The 25,202-nt window shown below is 41.6% G+C and overlaps 1 protein-coding gene across 1 annotated transcript in view; it reads right to left on the bottom strand.

Moving 5' to 3' along the window:
- The window catches only part of LOC138818720 (phosphofurin acidic cluster sorting protein 1), a 112,343-nt gene that overhangs the window by 85,982 nt on the left and 1,159 nt on the right, over nucleotides 1-25,202 (bottom strand). The gene's annotated exons all lie outside the window — the stretch shown is intronic.

Below are 25,202 nucleotides of genomic sequence, written 5' to 3'. Positions count from 1 at the left end.
CTAGAAAAACTGTCTTTGGCACTAGTGTTGCTGTTGTTATTGTTGTTGTTTGTCAGTTGTGGTGCTTGACCTCTGGACCTGGGCGCTGTCCCTCAGCTCTTCAGCTCAACTCTAGCACTCTACCACTTGAGCCACAGAGCCACTTCCAGTTTTCTGGTGGTTTTTATTGGAGATAAGAGGCTCACTGTCTTTCCTGCCCCAGCTGGCTTTGAATTGTGATCCTCAGATCTCAGCCTCCTGAGTAGTTAGGATTACAGGCATGAGCCACCGGTGCCTGGCTTGGTACTAGTTTTATATGTAGGAAAAACACAGCTTATATAATTGCCTAAGCCTATACCTACAGAGAATTTGCAGAAGAACGTATTTTTTCACCATTTACCACACAGTGAATTTTTCAGTAATGTAACATACTTTATGCTAATTTTGTGAAATTTCATGAAGATTTAATCACCACCTTTGAAATCATATCCCAGTGGCATTGTCACATTGTCACTGAATCACCAATGCAATACACCTGTACCAATCTATGTATAGGTCCAGATTCACACAAATAAAGTTATATTACCTTCTGGCATCTGACCGCTATGGTTTATAGTGCACCGTTAGCATTTATTTACATCTGTCTTTTAAGAACTTAAATACAGCCAGGGACTAATGACTCAAACCTGTAATCCTAGTTACTCCAGAGGCTGGTATCTGAAGACTGTGGTCCCAAGCCAGACCAGGCAGGATATTTCGTGAGACTCTCATCTCCAATTAACCACCAAAAAGCTGAAAGTAGAGCTATGGTTCTAGTGGTAGAGCCCCATCTTTGAGCAAAAAAAGCTCAGGGATGGCCTCTAGGCCCTGAGTTCAAAACCCCGTACAACCTCGTACTGACTCTCTTCCCCGGCACCAAAAAAAAACACCAAACACATAGAAAAGATTTACTAAACTATAAATAATGTTTCTTTTATTTTCTTCTATATTGGAGTGCAGAGAATGTAGATCTGTGAGTAAGTTTTATTACTGAGAACTTCATTTGGGGATAGAAAAGCAGTCATACAATCTGACAGGATTGAAAAACAGTTATAAACCATCAGTCTAAGAACCATAAAGAGAATTTCAACTGCTAACAGTTATTTTATGCTACTCACATCATCCAAATCACAAGTACAATAAAGAAAGGGGGAACAGGAGGAGGAGGGCAAGGGGAAGAAGAGGAGGAGGGGGAAAAAGAGGGGGAAGGAAAAGAAGAATAATTCAGCTGCCATTTTCAGAAGCAGTTACCTATGTATATCTCTCAGAAACTTGATCTAGATATGATGAACAAAATAGGAGGAAATAGGAGTTCTGAATCCTTTTCCTTTCAAATCAGTAAAATATAGCTTGACATTCACAAGCAAAGGCTCCGTTATTTTTCTGTTCTCTTTCAAAAATAGCCCCACCTTCAAGATTACACAAATTAGATCATTCTGCAGCAAGATTTCTCCTTACAGAGCAGCTCTTGGGAAGTGCTAACAGGCTGTCTGCTATAGAAAACCAATCATGTTTTTGATTCTTTAACTTCATTGGGTTAATGACAAAGAGAGAGAGAGAGAGAGAGAGAGAGAGAGAGAGAGAGAGAGAGAGAGAGAGAGTGTGTTTTAGTACTGTGGCTTGAATTCAAGGTCTCACTTTCTTGCTCAGCTTCAGCACTCACTTGTGTACTCTACCACTTGTTTTTCCATGGCCTCCTATCTAGCATTTTACTTAATTAGAGATAGTCTCTTGGAGTTTTCTGCCTGAGCTGGCTTCATACTGAGATCCTTAGTGTCTCAGCCTTCTGAGTAGCTAGTATTATAGGTACCAAGCATGACAAGGAATTTGAAGTACAATTATTAATGATTTATGAAATAGATTAGCTCTTCAAAGATCATCAAAGAGGGCCATGGCTCCGGTAATAGATAACTTGCCAAGCAACTGTAAAGCCCTAAGGCTCAAACACCAGTACTGCCAAAGACCATTAAATTTTTTTAAAAAAGATAAAAAAGAGACAGTATAGAGAACAAATATGACATCAGAATAGAGATGCTGAGATTCAACTGCTCCAATGGCTGTATCATGGCTTAAGGCATAATAGCAACTTCCCTAGATTTTTAACACAATCAGGTATCAATCTATAGATTAGTTCATCACTGAGTTAACCCTCAAAAAATGTAATTTCTAGGCTGGGAAGGTGGCTCAGTGGTAGAGCGCTTGCCTTGCCTGCCTGAGGCCCTGGGTTCGATTCCTCAGCACCACATAAGCAAAAAAGAAAAAAGCCGGAAGCCGGGCGCTGGTGGCTCATGCCTGTAATCCTAGCTACTCAGGAGGCTGAGATCTGAGGATCGCGGTTCAAAGCCAGCCCGGGCAGGAGAGACTATGAGACTCCTATCTCCATTAAACCACCAGAAAAACGGAAGTGGCGCTGTAGCTCAAGTGGTAGAGCGCTAGCCTTGAGCTGAAGAGCTGAGGGACAGCGCCCAGGCCCAGAGTTCAAGCCCCACGACCGACAAAAAAAAAAAAAAAAGCCGGAAGTGGCGCTGTGGCTCAAGTGGTAGAGCACTAGCCTTGAGCTGAAGAGCTGAGGGACAGCGCCCAGGCCCAGAGTTCAGACCCATGACCGGACCCCCCCCCAAAAAAAAATGTAATTTCTAATTAATGGCAGACGTGGAAACAAGAGCCCTGAAGTGTCCTCTTACATAGATGTCTGTTTTCATAATGTCACCAAGATAAAGATAATAGTGATATGAAAAGAAATTGGCACAAAGAAGTTAAATGAGGGCTAGGCATGGTCGCTCAAATCTGTAATCCTAGCTACTTAAGAGGCATAGCTTAGAATCATGGTTCAAAGCCAACCCAGGTATAAACATGCACAAGATTCCATACCCTCCAATGGCTGGATGCAATGGTATGTCCTGTCATTCCCAAGCTATGAGAGAAACACATAAAGCAGATATTGTCTCAAAATCACCAATGTACTAAAGACTGGTAGAGTAGCTTAAATGATAAGAATACCCGCTTATAGGGGGGAGGGGGGAGGCAGGGAAGGGATGTGAAGGGTAAACCAAAGGAGGAGGCTGCAATGCTTGGTAAGAAATGTAAGCATTATCCTGCCCATGTAATTGTAACCCCTCTGTACAGTATGTTCACAAATAAAATAAAATTAAAAAAAAATAAAAATAAATTGGAGGAAGACAAAAAAAAAAAAGAATACCCGCTTAAAGGACCATGAGTAACACACAACACACACACACACACAAACACACACACACACACACACACACACACACACACACACACACACACACACACACACACACACACACACACACACACACACACACACACACACACACACACACACACACACACACACACACACACACACACACTGAAATGTTTTCATCCTGAAACCTTTTGCTCTGTCATTCCTCAAATCTCATCCACAAGCAAATAAATCCTTTAGGAAAATATACCCAGAATCTGACTACTTCTTTATCTTCACGGCTACTATCATGGTCCCTGTCAATATAGCTCCCACCTAGATCATCATAGCATTCTCCCGACCAGACAATCTGCCCTTTTCCCAATGAATAATCCTTTCCTTTTTCTTCGTGGAACAAAAGGTCAATCAAGGAGATTAATGGATAATACTTAACAATGTCACAACTACTCTTTGTTATACATTTTCTTTTAAAGGAAAACTAGAAAGGACTTTACCAGTAATAAAAACAAAATGATTATGATTATCATACACACTTAATGAACAATTTTCTCCATTACAGGCAAGGGCATAAACAAATTTATTGCACATTTTGGTGGCAGAGAGGAAATACAATTAAGTCCATTAATAGCCTTAGAGTTTTTATGTTCCCAGAGGATCTTACTTTCCAGAGTTGCTTATTCATCTTCATCCACAGCAAAAGTAGTGCATGGCAGAGAAGACAAAATGCTATCGACTACTTTCCCCATAATTTAATTTTCAGATTATATTATTAAACAATAGATTTAAGATATATTTTGCCGGGCTGGGAAGGTGGCTCAGTGGTAGAACGCTTGCCTTGCATGCATGAGGCCCTGGGTTCGACTCCTCAGCACCACATAAGCAAAAAGAAAAAAGCTGGAAGTGGCGCTGTGTCTCAAGTGATAGAGCTCTAGCCTTGAGCTGAAGAGCTGAGGGACAGCGCCCAGGCCCAGAGTTCAGGCCCCACGACTGGACCCAAAAAAACAAAAAAAAGATATATTTTGCCCTACCACATCCCTCTGTCCATGAACGAAAAGACAAAAAAAGAACTTGTTTTAACAATATAATGACTAATATAAATCAGTTATACTAGAGAATAAGTATTAGCCATCTACCATATTCATAGTTTCACTAACATTCCCAAAGATGTGAACAACTCCTATAGATATGGATGCCTAAATATTTTACCTCATTTTTTTCCTTTTCCCAACAAATCAATAAAATTTCCCTGACCTTAAAGCATCAGAGGAAAAAATAACTTTCCCAAAAGTAATCAAAACCAATTTAGCCAAGCATGTTATAAAGTTTTCTTCCTAAACTACAGCACTCCAATACAAATGGGAAAGTGACTTGCATGTCTAAGTGTTCTTTTACAAGGTATTAGATTCCTCAAGATTTAAGAGGATTAGATATCTTAGATATCTCCCACAAATTCACAGTATTCTTACTGCTCTAGTATATGACCTAGACAAAACCAAACAAAGCTATTTTCTTTTCTTTTCTTTTTTTTTTTTTGGTGCTGGTCCTGGGACTTGAACTCAGGCCTGGATGCTGTTCCTGAGCTCTTTTACTCAAGGCTAGTGCTCTACACTAGAGCCACAACTCCACTTTTGACTTTTCTGGTAACTTATTGGAGATAAGAATCTCAAAGATTTTCCCGCCTGAGTTGTCTTTGAATTATGAGTCTCAGACCTCAGCCTCCCGAGTAGCTAGGTTTACAGGAATGAGCCACTGGGTGCCAGTCTCCAAATTAACTTATTTCTGATCTCCAAAACATCTACCTTCAAAACACAAGGTCTGAGGCTACAGTGCCAATTGCTCTTAGCCCTTGTATTCAGAGACCATTCACCTACCCATTTAAAAAAAATTTTTTTTACCAGTGCTGGGGATACAGCCTTGCACATGGTAGGCAATGCTATAGCCCTGTGCTACATCCTTAACCCTCATTCTTTTATATTTTATTATTAATTATTTTTATGTGTTGGTCCTAGGGCCTGAACTCATGGCCTGGGCACTGTCCCTAAGTTTTGTGCTCAAGGCTAGCACTCTACCACTTGAGCCACAGCTCCACTTCCAGCTTTTCAGTGGCTAATCGGACTTTTATGCCTGGACTGGGTTTGAACCACAATGCTCAGATCTTGGCCTTCTGAGTAGCTAGGATTACAAGCATGAATCACAGGCACTTATTCTAACACTTATTCTTAACACTTTGAATTATCTCTTTCATCCTATAGTATATTAGAAGCAACAAAGGAGAAAAGAAGGCATATAAATAATAATAAAAACCAAAAATTAAACTAAAAGGGCTGGGAATTGTGGCTTAGTGGTATATATATAAAGCCCTGGGCTCAATTCCTCAGTTCCACATAAACAAAAAAAGCCAGAAGCAAACACCAAGTTCAGCATAGTTATGCTCCATGTGCCAGTCTATGCTCTTCATTTATGCCCATATGTCCACCAAGAAAATTTCATTCATCATGATTATCCAGACTTAAGGAAAGATCAATCTGTGTTTTATAATTCTTTTTTTGTTTGTTTTTTTTTGTCAGTTGTGGGGCTTGAACTTAGGGCCCGGGTGCTCTCCCCGAGCTCTTTTTTTGCTCAAGGCTGGAGCTCTACCATTGAGCCACAGCTCCACTTCCAGTTTTCCAGTGGTTAATCAGAGATAAGAGTCTCATGGACTTTCCTGAGCTGGATCGTTTTGAACTGCAATACAATCCTCAAATCTCAGCCTCCAAAGAAGTAGCTAGGATTATAAGCACAAGCCACCAATATCTGGCTTGTTTTATAATTCTTTTTTTTTCCAGTCCTAGGGCTGGAACTCAGGGCCAGGGCACTGTGCCTGAGCTTCATTTGCTCAAGGCTAGCACTCTACCACTTGAGCCACAGCGCAACGCCTGTCTCTTTCTGTTTATGTGGTACTAAGGAATCGAACCAGAGCTTCATGCATGCTGAGCAAGCACTCTACCACTAGGCCACATTCCTAACCTGTTTTATTCTTTTTTTTTTTTTTTGGGGGGGGGGTGGTTGTAGGACTTGAACTCTGGGTTTGGGCACTATCCCTCAGCTCTTCAGTTCAAGGCAAGCACTCTACCGCTTGAGTCACAGTATTACTTCCAGGTTTTCTAGTGGTTTATTGGAGATAAAAGTCTCACAGAGTTTCCTGCCCAGGCTGGCTTTGAGCCATGATCCTCAGATCTCCGCCTCCTGAGTAGCTAGGATTACAGGTATGAGCCACTGGCGCCCGGCAGTTTTATTAATTCTTAAAGAAGATCCAGCAACAAACAAGTATGTTTGTAGATTTCCAACCAAAATGGAAAAATAAAGTCTTATTTTGCTGCTATTAAAGGGGAAATTGACATACAAATAAAGATTCAAATGTCTCAGGAGAGACTATAAAAGTATTATCAGATTTACTCTGTAAAAGGAGACTATAAGCTTTCTACAGTTTGAAACAAAAAGGAAAACTTAAGAAGACAAAAGTATCAACTCTACTTAATCCTCATTTTCCTAGGAGTTGCTAGGCTTTCACTGACAATAAACTGTGAGCTGAAAACCGGTTTAGTTGCTCTTCTAGCTGCCAAACTAGAACTAAAGAAGTCAGCAGGTAGAATAGGGAAGCAGTCAAGTCAAGCTGGCTCAAAAAGTTGTGGTTTGCAGGCGGGGCCTACACCATCTCTTCCGTTCACATAAGTGAGCAGGATATAGAAACAAGATCCCAAACTATCCACTGCTTCAGACCAAAATATTTTGCTTTGACTTTCTAGCTGAATAAGCTTGGGGCCTGGCAGGATCTGTGTTTAAGATGAACTAAAGATTTTGTGATGTCCACTGAGGAAATCAGAATCTCACCCTGGTTCTACAGGTTTACTCTGATTTTATTAGGAAGAGGAACAGAGAGAGAAATTGGACTGGTAAGGACAACAATAATAGCAACAATAGCTAGTATTTATTGTTATCTATATGCTATACATGCAATTAACATGTGAAATTTAACATTAACCTCACCTAGTTCTTATGCTAGATAACTACGAAGTAGTTATGCCCCATTTTATAGATGAGAAAACTGAGGCATCAGAGAGGTTAAAGAACGTGCCCAATGTCACGCAAATAATAAACAAAAGTAATTCAAATTCAGGATTAAAATCCAGGCTGACTCTAGAACTACATTTACAGCCATTCTGCAATTCCAGCTGACAGAGTATAAAGTAGTCAATATTATTTGTCAACTGTAAGAACTGGTAAGGGCTGGGAAGGTGGCCCAGTGGTAGAGCGCTTGCCTTGCATGCATGAGGCCCTGGGTTCAATTCCTCAGCATAACATAAGCAGAAAAAATACAAAAAGCCGAAATGGCGCTGTGGCTCAAGTGGCTCAAGTGGTAGAGTGCTAGCCTTGAACTGAAGAGCTGGACAGCGCCCAGGCCCAGAGTTCAGGCCACACGACCTGACACCCCCCCCCAAAACAAAAAGAACTGGTAAGACTTAGAGACCAAATTTAACCAGAAGAAAGTTCTGATGTCAGACGATCATGAGTCATGAGACAAATACTAGCTCTTCCCATCTAAATTGTCAGAATTAACAAAAATACCTTTCCCTCATTGAGCCTCAATTTCTCCTACTGAGAAAAGGGTTCTCTGACCGTTGGTATAGAAAATGCAGCCAGGTGCCAGTGACTCACGCCTGTAATCCTACCTACTCAGGAGGCTGAGATTTGAGGATCATTGTTCAAAGCCAGCCTGGGTAGAAAAGTCCCTATGATACTCTTATCTCCAACTAACTACTCAAAAACTGGAAGTAGAGCTATGACTCAAAGTGGTAGAGCTCCAGCCTTGAACAAAAGAGCCAAGGACAGTGCCCAGGCCTGAGTTCAAGCTCCATGACTAAAAAAAAAAGAAAGAAAGAGCTTATCTTCACTCTAATGAGAGCTCCAATGTACCCTATCCACTCAACACTCCCAATTACCACTCTACTTAACTGTGTCAATACTCTGCCAAACTATTTATTATGGATCTGATTATTTACTATACTTTTCTCTACACTAGAATGTATATATTCTAGCTAAAAGTGGACTTTGTCAACCTGTTTGCTACCATTCCCCCAACATCTGGATCAGTGCTCAGCATACAGACATAGCAAATATATTGAATAGTTGTGTGTAATAGATAGTCATTCAATAAGTATAAAAGCCGGGTGCCGGTAGATCATGCCTGTAATCCTAGCTACTCAGGAGGCTGAGATCTGAGGATCTTGGTTCAAAGCCATCCCGGGCAGGAAAGTCTGTGAGACTCTTATCTCCAATAAACCACTCGAAAAACCAGAAGTGGCACGGTAGCTCAAGTGGTAGAGCAATAGCCTTGAGCTGAAGAGCATAGAGACAGCGCCCAAGCCCAGAGTTCAACCCCCACAACCGACCAATAAATAAAAATAAGTATTATAAATAGGCATTGTATGAAGACCAGTGTTATTAACTCACCTAATGTATTTATTGGATATCTACAGAGTAAACAAACGAACAAGACTTTAGATTGACAAGAAGTTTTAAAAAGAAGCTTTATAAACTCCAAAATAGACTGGACAGGCTAGGACAATCTTGCAAGATGGCAGGTCAGCTGAGCCAACCACAGGATGCTCTGGCAAACAAGCACCACAGCTGGAGGGAAGAATAAGTGCAAAACCCTGAAGCATGGGTGACTGTGCTCAGGCCCTGTTGCCCACAGCCATATGAACAAAGGAGAGAATGGCACAAGATGAGATCAGATTCACAGGAAGGGGTAATATCACAAGGTGACTTTAAGCCATTAAAAGGAGTTTCATTCATGACAGAATGTTATTAGTGCTTCTTATCTTTGCCCACTAGAATGAATACAGACTTCATGAGATCAAGGGTTTTGTTTAGTGCATACCAGCTGCTCTGTTAAGCATTTACTGAATGAGTGAATGGAAGATTATGGAAAAAGGAGTGGTATGACCTGATTTTGAATTTTAAAACATTATCCCAAGCATCATCCCTACAGACGGGCAAGGGGAGGGAGTGGGAAGAGAGAGTCAACTCTGAACTGCTACTAGTTAAAATGTCTGTGGTTATCTTCTGTGAGAGAAGGGTGGGGTAGAAAGGGGACATTACAAGCAGTGTTTGTGCAATGTATTTGAGAAGTGCAATGAAAAAGAAATGGGAGGAAAAAGCTGCTCTCTAAACTCTGAGGCCATTTGGTGTTTTTAAACAGGAAAAGGTCATTGGGGAAGGATCAAATAAATGACAACTAATGTCCTAAACCTCTCTGTGTATTCTAAACTATTAAAGAAAAAACTATTACAAAGAATGAAAGAATGTGTCCCCTATGGAAAGAGGAATAAAAGTAAACTCAAAAGCAGATATGCAGTTTTGAAGAATGACTAAAAGAAAAAACATCAGCTGGGAAGGTGGCTCAGTGGTAGAGTGCTTGCCTAGCATGCATGAAGCCCTGAGTTTGATTCCTCAGTACCACATACACAGAAAAAGCCGGAAGTGGCGCAGTGGCTCAAGTGGTAAAGTGCTAGCCTTGGGCACAGAGAGGCTCAAGGACAGTGTCCAGGCTCTGAGTTCAAGCTTCTGGACCGGCAGGGAAAAAAAAAAAATCAAGAAAAAACATCTTCAACATGAATGACAAAAGAGTAACCTTCCTGGCCGGGCGCCAGTGGCTCACGCCTGTAATTCTAGCTACTCAGGAGGCTGAGTTCTGAGGATCCCGGTTCAAAGCCAGCCCAGGCCGAAAAGTCTGTGAGACTCTTATCTCCAATTAAAAAAAAAAAAAACACCAGAAAACCAGAAGTGGCGCATTGGCTCAAGCAGTAGAGCATTTGCCTTGAGCTGAAGAGCGCAGGAAGAATTTGGTCTATAACTCCTCAAAGACTGTTAATATGCCATATGCCAATTCCACCTGAGATGTCACAAAGGGAAGCCTGCTTACACTAATGTCCTGAGGGGTGGATTGTCATGGAGAAAAGCCATTAGTCTATAAGGAGAAGAGCAGTCACACAGAAGGAAACAGTTCTAAATAAATCTGCATCAGGTCTCTAAAAACCACAATGAGTAAATTCCCTACAGCACACTTTCTGAAATGCACATAATAAAAAAAATGTTTGGCCAAAATAATCTGTGGCTATTTTCTGGTATAGTTCTATGTTTATAGAACTAAATGTACTAAAAGGACAAATGAAAACCAAGTTTACTTGCAAGTTGACAAGGATCATTATTGGCAGAAGAAGTATAATATTTAAGGATTCAGAAAAACTGATCTAAAACTAAATTCAAATATTCTAACTTTATAAGCCTTCTAAAACTGAATCTAAAAGAATCTGTGCATGCTGGGTACTGGTGGCTCATAAACCCGTAGTCCTGGGCTGGGAAGGTGGCTCAGTGGTAGAGCACTAGCCTTGAGCTGAAGAGCTGAGGGACAGCACCCAGGCCCAGAGTTCAGGCCCCACAACCAGACCCAAAAAAATAATAATAATAATAAAATAAAATAAAAAATAAACCCGTAGTCCTAGCTACTCAGGAGGCTGAGATCTGAAGGATCATGATTCAAGGCCAGAAAGTCCTAGAGACTCCATCTACTAAAAAGGAGCCTCGCTGGGGACATATTTCAAGTGATAGAGCAAGAAAACTGAGCAAGCACAAAACCCTGAGTTTTAACCCTAGTTCTGAAAAAAAAATCTGCATAAACATTAAATAAATTAATCTGCCATCAACACTAACTTATCACCTATGCCTATATTCCCACCACCAGGAGGAAATGATCTAGAACATTCTACATTTGCTATTATATAAAAAAAACTATCAATAAAAATAAGCAAGCAATTCTAGGGCCAAGAAAAGAAGATGAATGAATGGGTGAAATTTTAGTTCCCTGTTTCATCATCCATTCAGTGCTCACTCAGTAAGAACTTTCATAGTATGTGTGTGGAAGGGGGGTATAATTTAAATTCATGATGTTCTCTAAAATATAGTTTGGTGGTGCTTAGCATTTAGTATTCATACAACTGTTTTATTTTTGCCAGTATTAGGATTCAAACTCAGCCGAGCTTGCCTAGCTTGCCTGCTTAGCTAGAGCACCACCACTTTGAGTCCATGATCCAGCCATGCTTTTTTGCCAGTTATTGTGGAGACAGAATCTTATAGACTTTTTTGCCTGAGCTAGCTTTGCACCATGATCCTCCAGATCTCTGCTTTCTTAGTAACTAGGATTACAGGTATGAGCCACCAGCACCTGGATGATGATAGTTTTTTGTTTGTTTGTTTCGTCAGTCCTGGGGCTTGAACTCAGGGCCTGGGTGCTGTCCCTGAGCTGCTTTTGCTCAAGGCTAGCATTCTACCACTTGAGCCACAGCGCCACATCTGGCTTTTGCTGTTTATGTGGTACTGAGGAATCAAACCCAGGGCTTCATATATGCTAGGCAAGCACTCTATCACTAAGCCATCTTCCTGGCCTATGATAGGTTTAAAAAAAAAAAAAAACAAGAAGAAAAAACAAGCAAGCAATATATTTCTTCTGTTTTTCTCTTTAATATGTTTACTGTAGAAAAAAATTGATAATGTTATTAGAACTTGAAATCTGGGCCTCTCTCACTTGGCTTTTTTGCTGGTTAATTTCAGGTAGGAATCTCTAGGATTAGTCTGCCTGAGCCTGGCTTTGAACCTCAATTCTCAGATCTCAGTCTCCTGACTAGGTAGGATTATAGGCATAAACAACCAATGCTCAGCTCTTGTAGCAATTTGTTTTTGGTGGGGTCTGGTCATGGGGCCTGAACTCTGGGCCTGGGCGCTATCCCTCAACTCTTCAGCTCAAGGCTAGTACTCTACCATTTGAGCCACAGCACCACTTCCGGCTTTTTTCTTTTTTGCTTATGTGGTGCTGAGGAATCGAACCCAGGGCCTCAGGCATGCAAGGCAAGCGCTCTACCACTGAGCCACCTTCCCAGCCTAATAAGTACATTTTTTAAAACAAGCCTTTAAAAAATTTTTCTTTGCAGTGTTGAGGATTGAACCCAGACTGCTTGCATGCCATCCAAGTGCTCTACCACTGAGCCCCACTCTCAGGCATGAGTATATTTTCTTTTTTTTCTTTTTTTCTTTTTCTTTCTTTCTTTTCTTTTTTTTTTTTTTTTTTTTTTTTTGTGGCCCTGGGGCTTGAATTCAGGGCCTGGGCTCTGTTCCTGAGCCTCTTTGTGATCAAGGCTAGCACTCTACCAGTTGAGCCACAGCACCACTTCCAGTTTTATCTGTGTGTGTGGTACTAACGAATCAAACCCAGGGCTTCATGCATGCAAGGCAAGCACTCTACCACTAAGCCACACTCTCAGTCCCTTGAGTACATTTCTTTTTGGACAATGTCATTCCTTCCTTCAGGCTCTCCCAGTTTTTCCCTCCCATCCCTCACTAACAAGTTGTATAGTTCATTTTCTTTTACTTTTTTTGTTGTTGTTGTTAGTGTCGGTTGTGGGGCTTGAACTATGGGCTTGGGCGCTGTCCCTGCACTCTTCAGCTCAAGGAGAGTGCTCTACCGCTTGAGCCACAGCACAACTTCCGGTTTTCTAGTGGTTTTTTTTTTTATTGGAGATAAGAGTCTCACGGAGTTTCCTGCCTGGGCTGGCTTTGAAATGTGATCCTCAGATCTCAGCCTCCAGAGTAACTAGGATTACAGGCGTGAACCACCGGCGCCCGGTTCTTTTACTTTTTAATTGTTATTATAAAGGTGATATACTGAGGAGTTACAGCTACATAAGTCAGGTAATGAGTACATTTTGTTTTGGACAATATCACTACTTCCTGTGCTCTCTCCCAGTATTTTCCTCCTCACATACAAATTGTACAGTTCAATTTGTTCACCGTTTGTCCCTCCATTTTGTAGTTTTTAAATCACCAAAAGACAAAAATTAAAATCACACATAATCACCATCTACAAAACAATTTTAACGTCAATACCTCAACAGTTAGCTCTCAACTAATAGTGACTAAAACTCTAAAACACAAACAAGGCATCAAGAAGCAAACAAGACAGTGATGAAAACTTTGAGACACAAATGCGGCATCAAGTAACAAGAATAAACAAACAAGTCAGTTGCCAGCATCTCACATCTGTAATCTTGCCACTTATGAGGCTGAGATCTAAGGATTGTGGTTTGAAGCTAGCCTGAGCAGGAAAGCATGTGATACTCTTTATCTCCAATTAACTACCAAAAAAGCTGGAAGTAGAGCTGTGGCTCAAGTGGTAGAGCACTAGGCTTGAGCACAAAAGCTGAGACAGCACCCACACACATACACACAAATAAACAAACAAACAAAAATCAAGCAGGAGCAGAAAGAAATAGAATAGACCAGAAGGTTACAATGCCTCAAGGGAAGAAAATCAACAAAACTTATATACCCTTGAAATAGCAACAAAAGGGAGCATTTCAAAATAATTTAGAAGAGTAAAAAAAATCTTGTTATCTAAATAAGTAAAAACCATACCTATATGTACAAACTGAAAGCAAGCAAAATACACAAACACACACACATTTTTTATTTTTGTCGGTCATGCGGCTTGAACTCTGGGCCCAGGTGCTGTCCCTCAGCTCTTCAGCTCAAGGCAAGTGCTCTACCACTTGAGCCACAGCACCACTCCCAATTTTCTGGTGGTTTAGTGGAGATAACAGTCTCACAGACTTTCCCACCCAGGCTGGCTTTGAACCATGATCCTCAGATCTCAGCCTCCTAAGTAGCTAGGATTATAGGTATGAGCCACCAATGCCAGGCTTTCCTTTCTCCTTTTCTGAATTCAGGAATACTTAGGAAGTACAAACAGTTGTGAAATATTTTGAGTTCCTTGAAAAAACTGAATTAAATGTAAAGAATTAAGTGTGAGGACTATCCAAAATACAAAGTATACTAGTAAATTTTTTTACTTAAAAATTTTAAATTGTAATCCTAGCTACTCAGGAGGCTGAGTAGCTAGGATTACAGGTGTGAGCCACCAGCGCTTGGCTTTACACACATATTTTTTAAAGACAGACATACCCATAGTTAAGGTTACAGCAAAAGAATTCCAACCAAAATCCCTAAAGAGAAGTTGGGCACTGGTGGTTCAGACCCATAATCCTAGCTACTCAGGAGGCTGAGATCTGAGAATGGAGGTTCAGAGCCAGCCTGGGCAGTCAAATATGAGAGACTCATCTCCAAACAGCCAACAACAACAACAACAAAAAAAGTAGAGGTCTCAAGTGGTACAGCACCAGCTGTGAGAGGAAAGAGTTGAGTGAAAGCACAAGACTCTGTGTTTCAGTACAGAAAACAAAAAGCAAAAGCTTCTAAAGGGAAAAAGATCATGGAGCAAAGCTCAGAGAAGACTAGGTATGAGCTTCCAAGAAGAATCTTTTCCCAGTGGTATAATATTCGACACATTTTTTTAACATTACTTTTACAGTACTGAGGAATGAGCACTGAATCACACCCCCAGTCCTTTTGCTTGCTTTTAGTTTGTTTTGCAGGAGCTAACACTGATTTTCCTCAGATCTCAGCCTCCTGAGTAGCTAGGATTAAAGACATTATCTAGAATTAGAGGCATGAGCCACCTGTGCCAGGCTAGATTTCATTCTTTTAATGGCTGAATACTGTTCTGCTATATCTATCTCTGCCACATTTTATTTATCCATCATCCACTGATGGATATCTAGATTAATTCTATATTTTGGCTATTGTGAGTAGTGTTGCAATAAACTACAAGTACAAACTCTCAGCCATACTGATTTCCTTTCCTTTTTTTTTTTTTTTTTTTTTGTTGGTCATAGGGCTTGAACTCTGGGCTGGGGCTCTGTCCCTGTGCTCTTCAGCTCAAGGCTAGTGCTCTACCAATTGAGCCATAGGGCCACTTCCGATCTTCTGGTGATTTATTGGAGATTAGAGTCTCCTGGGCTTTCCTGCCAAGGCTGGCTTTGAACCATGACCCTCAGATCTCAGCCTCCTGAATAGCTAGGATTACAGGCGTGAGCCACCAGCACCCAGCTTCCTTTTCTATTGGTAGTTTTATTTATTTATTTATTTATTTATTTATTTATTTATTTATTTATTTATTTATTTATTTATTTATTTATTTGCTTACCTGTATGCTAGTTTTATTTCTAGTTTTTTTGAGAAACTTTTCATGGTTATATTAAATCTGTACACTTCCAATTTAAATGAGAGCTGCCCTTTTTCTGCATCCTCAACAGCATTTGTTTTTCTTTTCTTTTTTTTTTTGGTAGTACTAAGATTTGAACTCAGAGCCTCACACTTACTAGGCTGAGCTCTACCACTTAAGTCACACCTTTGGCCCAACTTTTCATAGGTTATTTTTGAGAAAGAGTCTAGTTTTCACCTGGGAATGTGCCTGAGCCTTGATCCTCATCCTTTAGGCTTCCTTTCCTTGCTTGGATCACATGCTGGGTCACCATGTCCAGCTTCCCTCCATGGAGATAGACTCTCTTGGACTGGGCTGACCCTTCACAAACTGCTAGGATAACGTGAGCCACCAGCACCCAGTTTGATTTTTTTGTTTTTGTTTTTGTTTTTGGTCGGTTATGGGTCTTGAATTCTGGGCCTGGATGCTGTTCCTTGGCTCTTCAGCTCAAGGCTAGTGCTCTACTACTTTAGCCACAGAGTCACTTCAGGTTTTCTGGTAGTTTACTGGAGATAAGAGTCTCTCTCATGGACGGGCTGGGAAGGTGGCTCAGTGGTAGAGCGCATGCCTTGCATGCCAGAGGCCCTGGGTTTGATTCCTCAGCACCACATAAGCAAAAAGAAAAAAGCCGGAAGTGGCGCTGTAGCTCAAGTGGTAGAGTGCTAGACTTGAGCTGAAGAGCTGAGGGACAAAGCCCAGACCCAGAGTTCAGGCCCCATGACCGGACCCAAAAAGAAAAAAAAAAATAAAAAGTCTCATGGACTTTCCTTCCTGGGCTGGCTTTGAACCATGATCCTTAGATCCTAGCCTCTTCAATAGCTAGGATTACAGGCGTGAGCCACTGGCACCTGGCTGATTTTTGTCCTTTTGATAACGGCTATTTTAAGTGTAGTGAAAGCACATCTCATTGGGGTTTTGATATGCATTTCCCGAATGATTAGTGATATTGAGCATTTTTTAAAATTTTACTTTGTTGTAAACGTGTTGTACAGTTACATAAGTAAGGCAATGAATACATTTCTAGTTGAATAGTTACCCCTCTCTGAGCATTTTTTCTTATATTTGTTGGTAATTTATATGGCCCATTCTTCAACCAGATTAATTTTTCAAATTTTTTCAATTTTTAAAATATTTTATTGTAAATATACTGTACAGAGGGGTTACAGTTACATGAGTAAGGTAATGCTCCTATTGAGCATTGTTATTTAAGTTTTTTATGTTGAGGTTCTTTTTTGTCCGTTGTGAGGGCTGAACTCTGGGCCTGGGCACTGTCCCTCACCTCTTCAGCTCAAGTCTAGCACTCTACCACTTGAGCCACAGTGCCACTTCCAGCTTTTTCTGCTTATGTGGTGTTGAGGAATGGAATCCAGGGCCTCATGCATGCAAGGCAAGCACTCTACCACTGAGCCACCTTCCCAGCCCCATAGTTGTTTGCATTCTTTATGTATTCTGGATACTCAGTCCTTATAGGATGAATAGCCTGAAAATAGTTGCACAAAGAGCCATAAATATTAATAATGGATACTTAGGCATTTTTTTCTTTAGACAGTGTTATCTAGAAGAACTTTGTGTGGTGCAGAAATGTTCTGTCCTGTTCAATATGTGACAAAGTGACATGAAATGGAGCTAGTACAATACTGAGGGTGGTGGTGCATGCCTACAATATCAGCACTCAAGATCACGAGTTTGAGGTATTGCTACACTAACTACATAGCAAGACCTTGTCTCAAGGAAAAAAGAGAGAGAGAGAGAAAAGAAAGAAAAAGAAAGAAAGAAAGAAAGAAAGAAAGAAAGAAAGAAAGAAAGAAAGAAAGAAAGAAAGAAAGAAAGAAAGAAAGAAAGAAAGAAAGAAAGAGGGCTGGGAAGGTGGCTCAGTGGTAGAGCGCTTGCCTTGCATGCATGAGGCCCTGGATTCGATTCCTCAGCACCACATAAGCAAAAAGAAAAAAGCGGGAAGTGGCGCTGTGGCTCAAGTGGTAGAGCGCTAGCCTTGAGCTGAAGAGCTGAGGGACAGAGCCCAGGCCCAGAGTTCAGGCCCCATGACCGGACCCAGAAAGGAAGAAAGGAAGAAAGAAAGAAGGAAAGAAAGGAAGGAAGGAAGAAAGGAAGGAAGGAAGGAAGGAAGGAAGGAAGGAAGGAAGGAAGGAAGGAAGAAAGGAAGAAAGGAAGGAAGGAAGGAAGGAAGGAAGGAAGGAAGAAAGGAAGGAAGGAAGGAAGGAGGGAAGAAAGAGGGGGCTGGTACAACTTAGGGAGTGTATTCAATGTAGCAGCTTTAAAAGATAAAGCACTTTGCTATTTAAGACATAATTCACATAGTAATGAATGTTTTAAGAAACTATTTCTAGGGGCTGGGAAGTTGGCTCAGTGGTAGAGCGCTTGCATGCCTGAGGCCCTGGGTTCAATTCCTCAGCACCACATAAGCAAAAAGAAAAACGCCGGAAGTGGCGCTGCAGCTCAAGTGGTAGAGCACTAGCCTTGAGCTGAAGAGCTGAGGGACAGCACTCAGGCCCAGAGTTCAGGCCCCACGACGGGACCCAAAAAAAAAAAGAAAGAAAGAAAGAAAGAAACTATTTCTAGAAGCAGACAGAGAGAGAGGGAAGGAAAAAGAGAGGGAGGGAGAAAGGGAGAGAGGAAGAGAGGGAGAGGGAGAAAGAGAGAGAGAGAGAGAGAGAGAGAGAGAGAGAAGGAGAGAGGGAGAAAGAGAGGGAGAGGGAGAGAGTGTACTAAGGCCTGAATTTAGGGCCTGATGCTCTCCCTTTGGCTTTTTTCCTTAAGGCTGGTGCTCTACCACTTGAGCCATAGCTCTACTTCTGGTGTCTTGCTGGTAACTGGAGATAAGAACTGTACGGATTTTTCGACCCAGGATAGCTCTGAATCTCTATCCTCAGATCCCAGCCTCCTGAGTAGCTAAAATTACAGGTGTAAGCCACCAGTGCTAAGCTAAGCAACACATATTATCATTTATTTGTCTTTTCTATTATGCTTCCCATAGATAAAGGTAAAGAGGCCAGATACAGATCTGTCCCTAATAGTATAAAACCATTCTCTGGGTTTCTAATCAGCTTTCTAACCATATAAGCATATTGTAAAATGTCTAAAAAAGAGAAATCCTCTATGGTAGATGCTAACATACACATCTGGGCTATTCAAATGCTCTTCACATTTTGCTGGTTACTCTTGGGGCTAGACCTTGACAAAGGAGGATACTGTCAGAGCTTGCTAACCCAAGCACTTCACTTAAGTCCCTCTGAAAGAAGTTCTAAGGCCAACTTCAATGCTGTCTTTTTTCAAAAGCCAACACCATCCTTAAAGTGATGGAGTGACTAGGAAAGACTGACACCATTCCTATAGCCACCATTAGATTCCCAAAGAAGGAACTACTAAAATGTAGCAATGCAGACAATAACTCACTGGACCTGCTTGAATCAACATCAACAATCAAGCCAAGGCCAAAGCAGAACCAGTCTCCTGAGCTGAGGGAGTGAAAAGGCAAAGCCCAAACATTTTCTGACTTGTATCTTCCTCCTGCATGTATGGACAACAGTGGCAACTCACTGGCTTGGTTAAGAAACTGGAAAAACAATTTAAAAAGAAATCACACAACCACTAGTGTATCTCAAAGATTTGTAAATCAATACATGTAAAATGGACTCTGTGGAAATCATTCTCTTTCAGACTTGAGGAATCTGAGCTTTCACAGGGACCATGGATAATATTACTCTGATAGAGAAGATATTCTATTACAACACTCACATCACGAAATTCAAACCTCCTAGGGAAGAAACATGTTTTTAAGACATTTATTTATTTATTTATTTATTTATTTATTTATTTATTTTTAGGTCCAGTCGTGGTATCTGAACTCTGGGCCTGGGCGCTATCCCTCAGCTCTTCAGCTCAAGGCTAGCGTTCTACCCCTTGAGCCACAGCACCACTTCCAGCTTTTTTCGTTTTGCATATGTGGTACTAAGGAATCAAACCCAGGGCCTCATGCATGCAAGGCAAGCACTCTACCACTGAGCCACCTTCCCAGCCCCTTTCTAAGACTTTTAATGGTAGGAAGACAATAGACATTTCACCAGTTCTTCATATTTGATCAATTCAATTTATTTTATAGCTATAATTTAGGAAGTACTTGCTTCTATAGCTCTTTCTTTTTTTTTGTCAGTCTTGGGGCTTGAACTATGGACGTAGGTGCTGTCCCTGAGCCCTTTTTGCTCAAGGCTAAACGCTCTACCACTTTGAGCCACAGTACCACTTCCAGCTTTCTGTTAATTGGGAGACAAGAGTCCCACAGATTTTCCTGCCCAGGCTGGCTTTGAACTGTGACCCTCAGATCTCAGCTTCTTGAGTAACTAGGATTACAGGCGTGAGCCACCAGTGCCTAGTTACAGGTCTTATGACATTTAATCCACATCTCTTAGAATAATGGTCAGGGGCTGGGAAGGTGGCTCAGTGGTAGGGCGCTTGCCTTGCATGCTCGAGGCCCTGGGTTCGATTCCTCAGCACCACATAAGCAAAAAGAGAAAAGCCGGAAGTGGCGCTATGGCTCAAGTGGTAGAGTGCTAGCCTTGAGCTGAAGAGCTGAGGAACAGTGCCCAGGCCCAGAGTTCAGGCCCCACGACCGGACCCAAAAAAAAAAGAATAGATGGTCAAAAAATTCTTAACTATGGTTCAAAAGATTAAGTAAAAAGAGTGAGTGGTCCTGGCTTGCCTAGTGTTTCTGTGCACTACACTACTCCTAAGTGTTTTCATACAAGTAACAAATCTGCTGCAGGCCAATCGTGTCAACTCACCTGTAGTCACCTGCTTTAGCTCTAACACTTCCAATAAGAATTAATGTTTGTGCTGGGCGCCAATGACTCATACCTATAATTCTACTCAGAAAACTGAGATCTAAAGGATCTCAGTTTGAAGTCAGCCCAGGAAGAAAAATCCATGAGACTCCATCTCTTTAAAAAAATTAAAAAAGTACATACACGGAGAAAATAAACATGTAGGGGACATGGCTCAAGTAGTAGAGTACCACCAAGCAAGCAAGCCAAGCATGCTTCAGGGCCTTGAGTTCAAACCCAGTACCAGAGGGGAAAAAAATGTTAAGCTCAGAACCCATTTTTTTTAAATATGTGGTCCAGGGAGAAATGTACCTGGTAACTGTGGAACTCCTTCTTTAAGTACACATGCAGGTAAGGACATGCAAAGGTGCTTTGGACTGAAGAACAAATGTAATGTGGTTTGTGAGTGACACAACAGAGTACATGTCATCTAATAACCATTTTTATGCCACAGAGGAAATTTTTGGAGGGGGGCATCAGTTGTGGGGCCTGGGCACTGTCCCTTAGCTCTTCAGCTCAAGGCTAGCACTCTACCACTTGAGCTACAGCGCCACTTCCATCTTTTTCTGCTTATGTGGTGCTGAGGAATGGAACCCAGGGCCTCATGCATGCAAGGCAAGCACTCTACCACTAAGCCACCTTCCCAGCCCCGGAAATTTTATACACCTGTAAAATTTACTTGTTTTTATGTCCCCTCCTACCTACAGCAACTCAAAGAAAGAACAAAAGGAAAAAAATCTCACTGTAACAAAGACTGAAGAGATTGATAGTGACTCTAAAACCTTTGCTTTAATATTAAACAACATGTCACACATTTTCCACAACACTACAACATATCCGTGACATACTGGGCCACAGTAAGGGAAGATGCCTGAGTAAGAACAGAAGGAGGGAATACAATGCCAAGCGCTACAGCAGAACTGTCTTACAATAATGTCCTAAAAGCAACTATATAACTGTGATTACATCACAAGTGAGAACAGGTTGAGACTACGGTCTTTTCTTTTACATATTCATTCCATTTCTTTTGTTTTGTTGTTTTGTTTTAATGCTGGTAGTGGGGTTTGAACTCAAGTCCTAGCACTCTCACTTGACCTTTTCACTCAAAGTTGGCACTCTACCATGTGAGCCATAGCTCTAATTTTGACTTTTGTTAGTTAACTGGAGATAAGAATCTCACAAGCTGGGTGCTGGTGGCTCATGCCTGTAATCCTAGCTACTCAGGAGGCTGAGATCTGAGCATCAAGGTTCAAAGCCAGCCCAGGCAGAAAACTCCGTGAAACTCTGATCTCCAATAAACCACCTGAAAACTGGAAATGGCGCTGTAGCTCAAGTGGTAGAGCGCTAGCCTTGAGCTGAAGAGCTGAGGGACAGAGCTCAGGCCTAGAGTTCAAGCCCCATGACCAACTAAATAAATAAATAAGCAAGCAAGCAAGCTGGGCACTGGTGGCTTATGCCTATAAACCAAGCTATTTGGGTGACTAAGATCTGAGGATCACAGTTCAAAGCCAGCCCAGGCATGATAGTCTGTGAGATTCTTATCTCCAATTAACCACCAGAAAAGCAGAAATGGTGCTATAGCTCTAACTGGTAGAGTGTTAGCCTTGGGCAAACACTTGAGCTCAAGGATAGCGTCCAGGCTCTGAGTTCAAGTCCAATGACCCCTCCAAAAAAAACACCTAGAGTCTAAGAAAATTTAGATGTTAGAGTAGAAAAATAGCTGAGAAATATCCACAACATTCGGTATTGTTTTCCAAAACAATCTACATTTCTACAGGCATTAAGAAAGGAATATGACCTTAATAACACTTGACTGTTTAAATCCTTGCTCTCTGCACTAGGTAGACACAAACACACAGTCTTCTGCCCACCTAACTCTAGATCCAGATCTACCATTAAGTGTACGTTTAAATGCCTATTGGTTTATACAAGTGCCATTGATTTATACAGGACAAGTTAGTCCTAGGCTCTACACAATGTTGCACATTGTAATATATTCTAAACAACATGAACAAGTATACCCAGGAGACCTCAAATTTACTGGATGACTCAATACTTGGGGAGGCCAATAGCAGGCCATATTCTCCCACAGGGTGTTGTTTTCCATTTTGAAACGACAGTAGCATGCTTCAAGGAACACAAGTGTTTCACAAGGAACTGGGAGACACAAAGGAGTTGGCTGGAAAACAAAGTCAGAGCAGGACAGCAGACAAGTTCAAGTACTAGTCAGTAAATATGATAGAACTACATGCACTCTACAAGGTAAACAATCAGCTTTTAACTCCTACCAAGTTAGAAGAATAATTACCCATTCCAACCGGATGCTTGTCCATTTCTTGGGCTATTAATTTATTGCATGGACTTTTTGGTGCCCAAAGAAATCTAGGATCAAACTAAAACAGAACTGCAATCAATGATTTTATTTGCCCCCTTTCCCCCCACCCCCACTCCCACCCCCACAGCTTTCATGCCCTTTCAATCTAACAAGCTAGAGAAAGCAGCTGTCCAAATGGCACCAGTCAAACATAGTGACAGATGCAAAAGGAGAATGGACAGGCTTGTTTTACTAACAGTGGACCCATGCAGGAAACAGGCACAGGCTTTTATGCCTAGAAGAGCTGGATTAGCATGCTTTAATACACAAGCCTACATAGAAAGAGAGAAGCCTGTTCAGGACCAAGAGACACACCCATCACACACGAGGCTCTCACTTGAATTTGATGTTGTCCTGGGGTTCTGGCCAAAGCAAACTAAACTACTGTGGCTCCGCATTTCCCCAAAGGAAGGGCAGAGAAAAAAGTGTAAATCAGTTTAGTAAGTGCTGAAAACAAAGGGAAGAGGGAACAAGTGGAAAACAATCTAATTCTCTAGTGAAGTTCTTAATCACTACCTTTGGAGCAACAAGCCCACTCTACATATAAATACATCCTGGTGATACTTTTGCACAAGAGCACAAATCCTGAACACACACATACATATAATTATATAATAGTAATATTTATCGTTATATATATACATATATACATATAGTACTACTCACACTAACAAAAAGGAAATAACAAATGTTCATCCAGAGGGGAATTATATCCACTAAAAAGTACTTAAAACTGGTGGAGTGCCAAGGGCTCATACTTGTAATCCCAGATACTCAGGAGGCTGAGTTCTGAGGCTCACAGTTCAAAGCCAACCTGGGGAGGGAAAGAGGACTATAATACTCTTATCTACAATTAACTACCCCAAAGCCAGAAGTGGAGCTGTGGTTCAAGTGGTAGAGTGCTGACTAGAACAAAAAAAAAGCTCAGGCCGGGCGCTGGTGGCTCACGCCTGTAATCCTAGCTACTCAGGAGGCTGAGATCTGAGGATCGCGGTTCAAAGCCAGTCTGGGCAGGAGAGACCGTGAGACTCCTATCTCCAATAAACCACCAGAAAACCGGAAGTGGCACTGTAGCTCAAGTGGTAGAGCGCTCGCCTTGAGCTGAAGAGCTGAGGAAAAGCACCCAGTCCCAGAGTTCAAGCCCCATGGCCGACAAAAAAAAAAAAAAAAGCTCAGGGTGGGCACCAGTGGCTCACACCTGTCATCCTTGCTGAGGAGGCTGAGATCTGAGGATCACAGTTCAAAACCAACTGGGGCAGGGAAGTCCATGAGACTCTTATCTCCAATAAACCACCAGAAAAGCAGAAGTGGCGATGTGGCTCAAGTGGTAGAGCACTTGCCTTGAGCTGAAGAGCTGAGGGACAGTGCCCAGGCCCAGAGTTCAAGCCTATGACCAGCAAAAAAAAAAAAAAAAAAAAGCTCAGGGACAGGACCCAGGCCTGAGTTCAAGCCCCAGGACTGACACACACACACACAAAGTATTTAAAGTGGAGCTACTACAATATTGATAATTCTCATAAGCCTGAGTTTAAAACCAAAAAAAAAAAAAAAAAAAAATCACAGAATACAGTATTTTGTATTTCTCCAAACTTCAAAATCTCTAAAACTTTTAAATATATTGCTTAAAGATGAATATATGAAATAAAACTATAACCAAAAAGAAAACAAGGGAAACGATAAACAATTCAGAAGAGTATTTACTTCTGCAGGGGATGTGGTTCAGGAAGGAGCACCCAGATGGCTTCCACAAGAGAAATAATACTCTATTTCTTAGGCTAAGTGACATACAAATATTGACTAGTCATTTTTGCATATCTTATATTTGAGAGTGTGCTAATAATACTCAACATAAAGAGAGAACCTCTGAGCCCGGCGCGGGTGACTCTCTCCTGTAATCCTAACTACTCAGGAGGCTGAGATCTGAGGATCGAGGTTCAAAACCAGCCCGGGCAGGAAAGTCCGTGAGAATCTTATCCCCAATAAACCACTCGAAAACCGGAAGTGGCACTGTGGCTCAAGTGGTAGAGCACTCGCCTTGAGCTGAAGAGCTGAAGGACAGCGCCCAGGCCCAGAGTTCAAGCCCCACGACCAGAAGAGAGGAGAGAGAGAGAGAGAGAGAGAGAGAGAGAGAGAGAGAGAGAGAGAGAGAGAGAAAGAGAGAGAGAGAGAGAGAGAGAGAGAGAGAGAGAGAGAGAGAGAGAGCCTCACAATGCTCCCTAATAGAGCCTAAGACTTCAAGGTAACAGAATCAACTTGGTTTAGAGGTGACAAAAAGAACAGCTCCAGGCACTTCTCTGGGTTTATTGAGTAAAACCAGCTTTGCAGGTTATCTAAAACACCACTGTCCCCACAGAGTTGAAAACTGTCTTGGCAATAGATAAGATCCCCAAACCCAGAAAAATTTTATCCATGGAAGGAAAGCCCCTAGATTCCAACAGACAGAAGAATGGACTGAATTTAGGAACACGGCAGTTCTTCTATGGAGCCCTTTGAGAAGCTGGGAGGCTGTGCTCCGTTTCTAGAAGGGAGGAGGAGATGAAAAAATACACTTGAGGACACCACAGCAATAGAACC

This window comes from Dipodomys merriami, unplaced genomic scaffold (genome assembly GCF_024711535.1).
Source record: "Dipodomys merriami isolate MVZ:Mamm:240054 unplaced genomic scaffold, mDipMer1.0.p SCAF_78, whole genome shotgun sequence".
Lineage (NCBI taxonomy): Eukaryota > Metazoa > Chordata > Mammalia > Rodentia > Heteromyidae > Dipodomys > Dipodomys merriami.
Note: the sequence above shows the minus strand (reverse complement) of the source record. Positions and strands in the feature narration are given on the sequence as shown.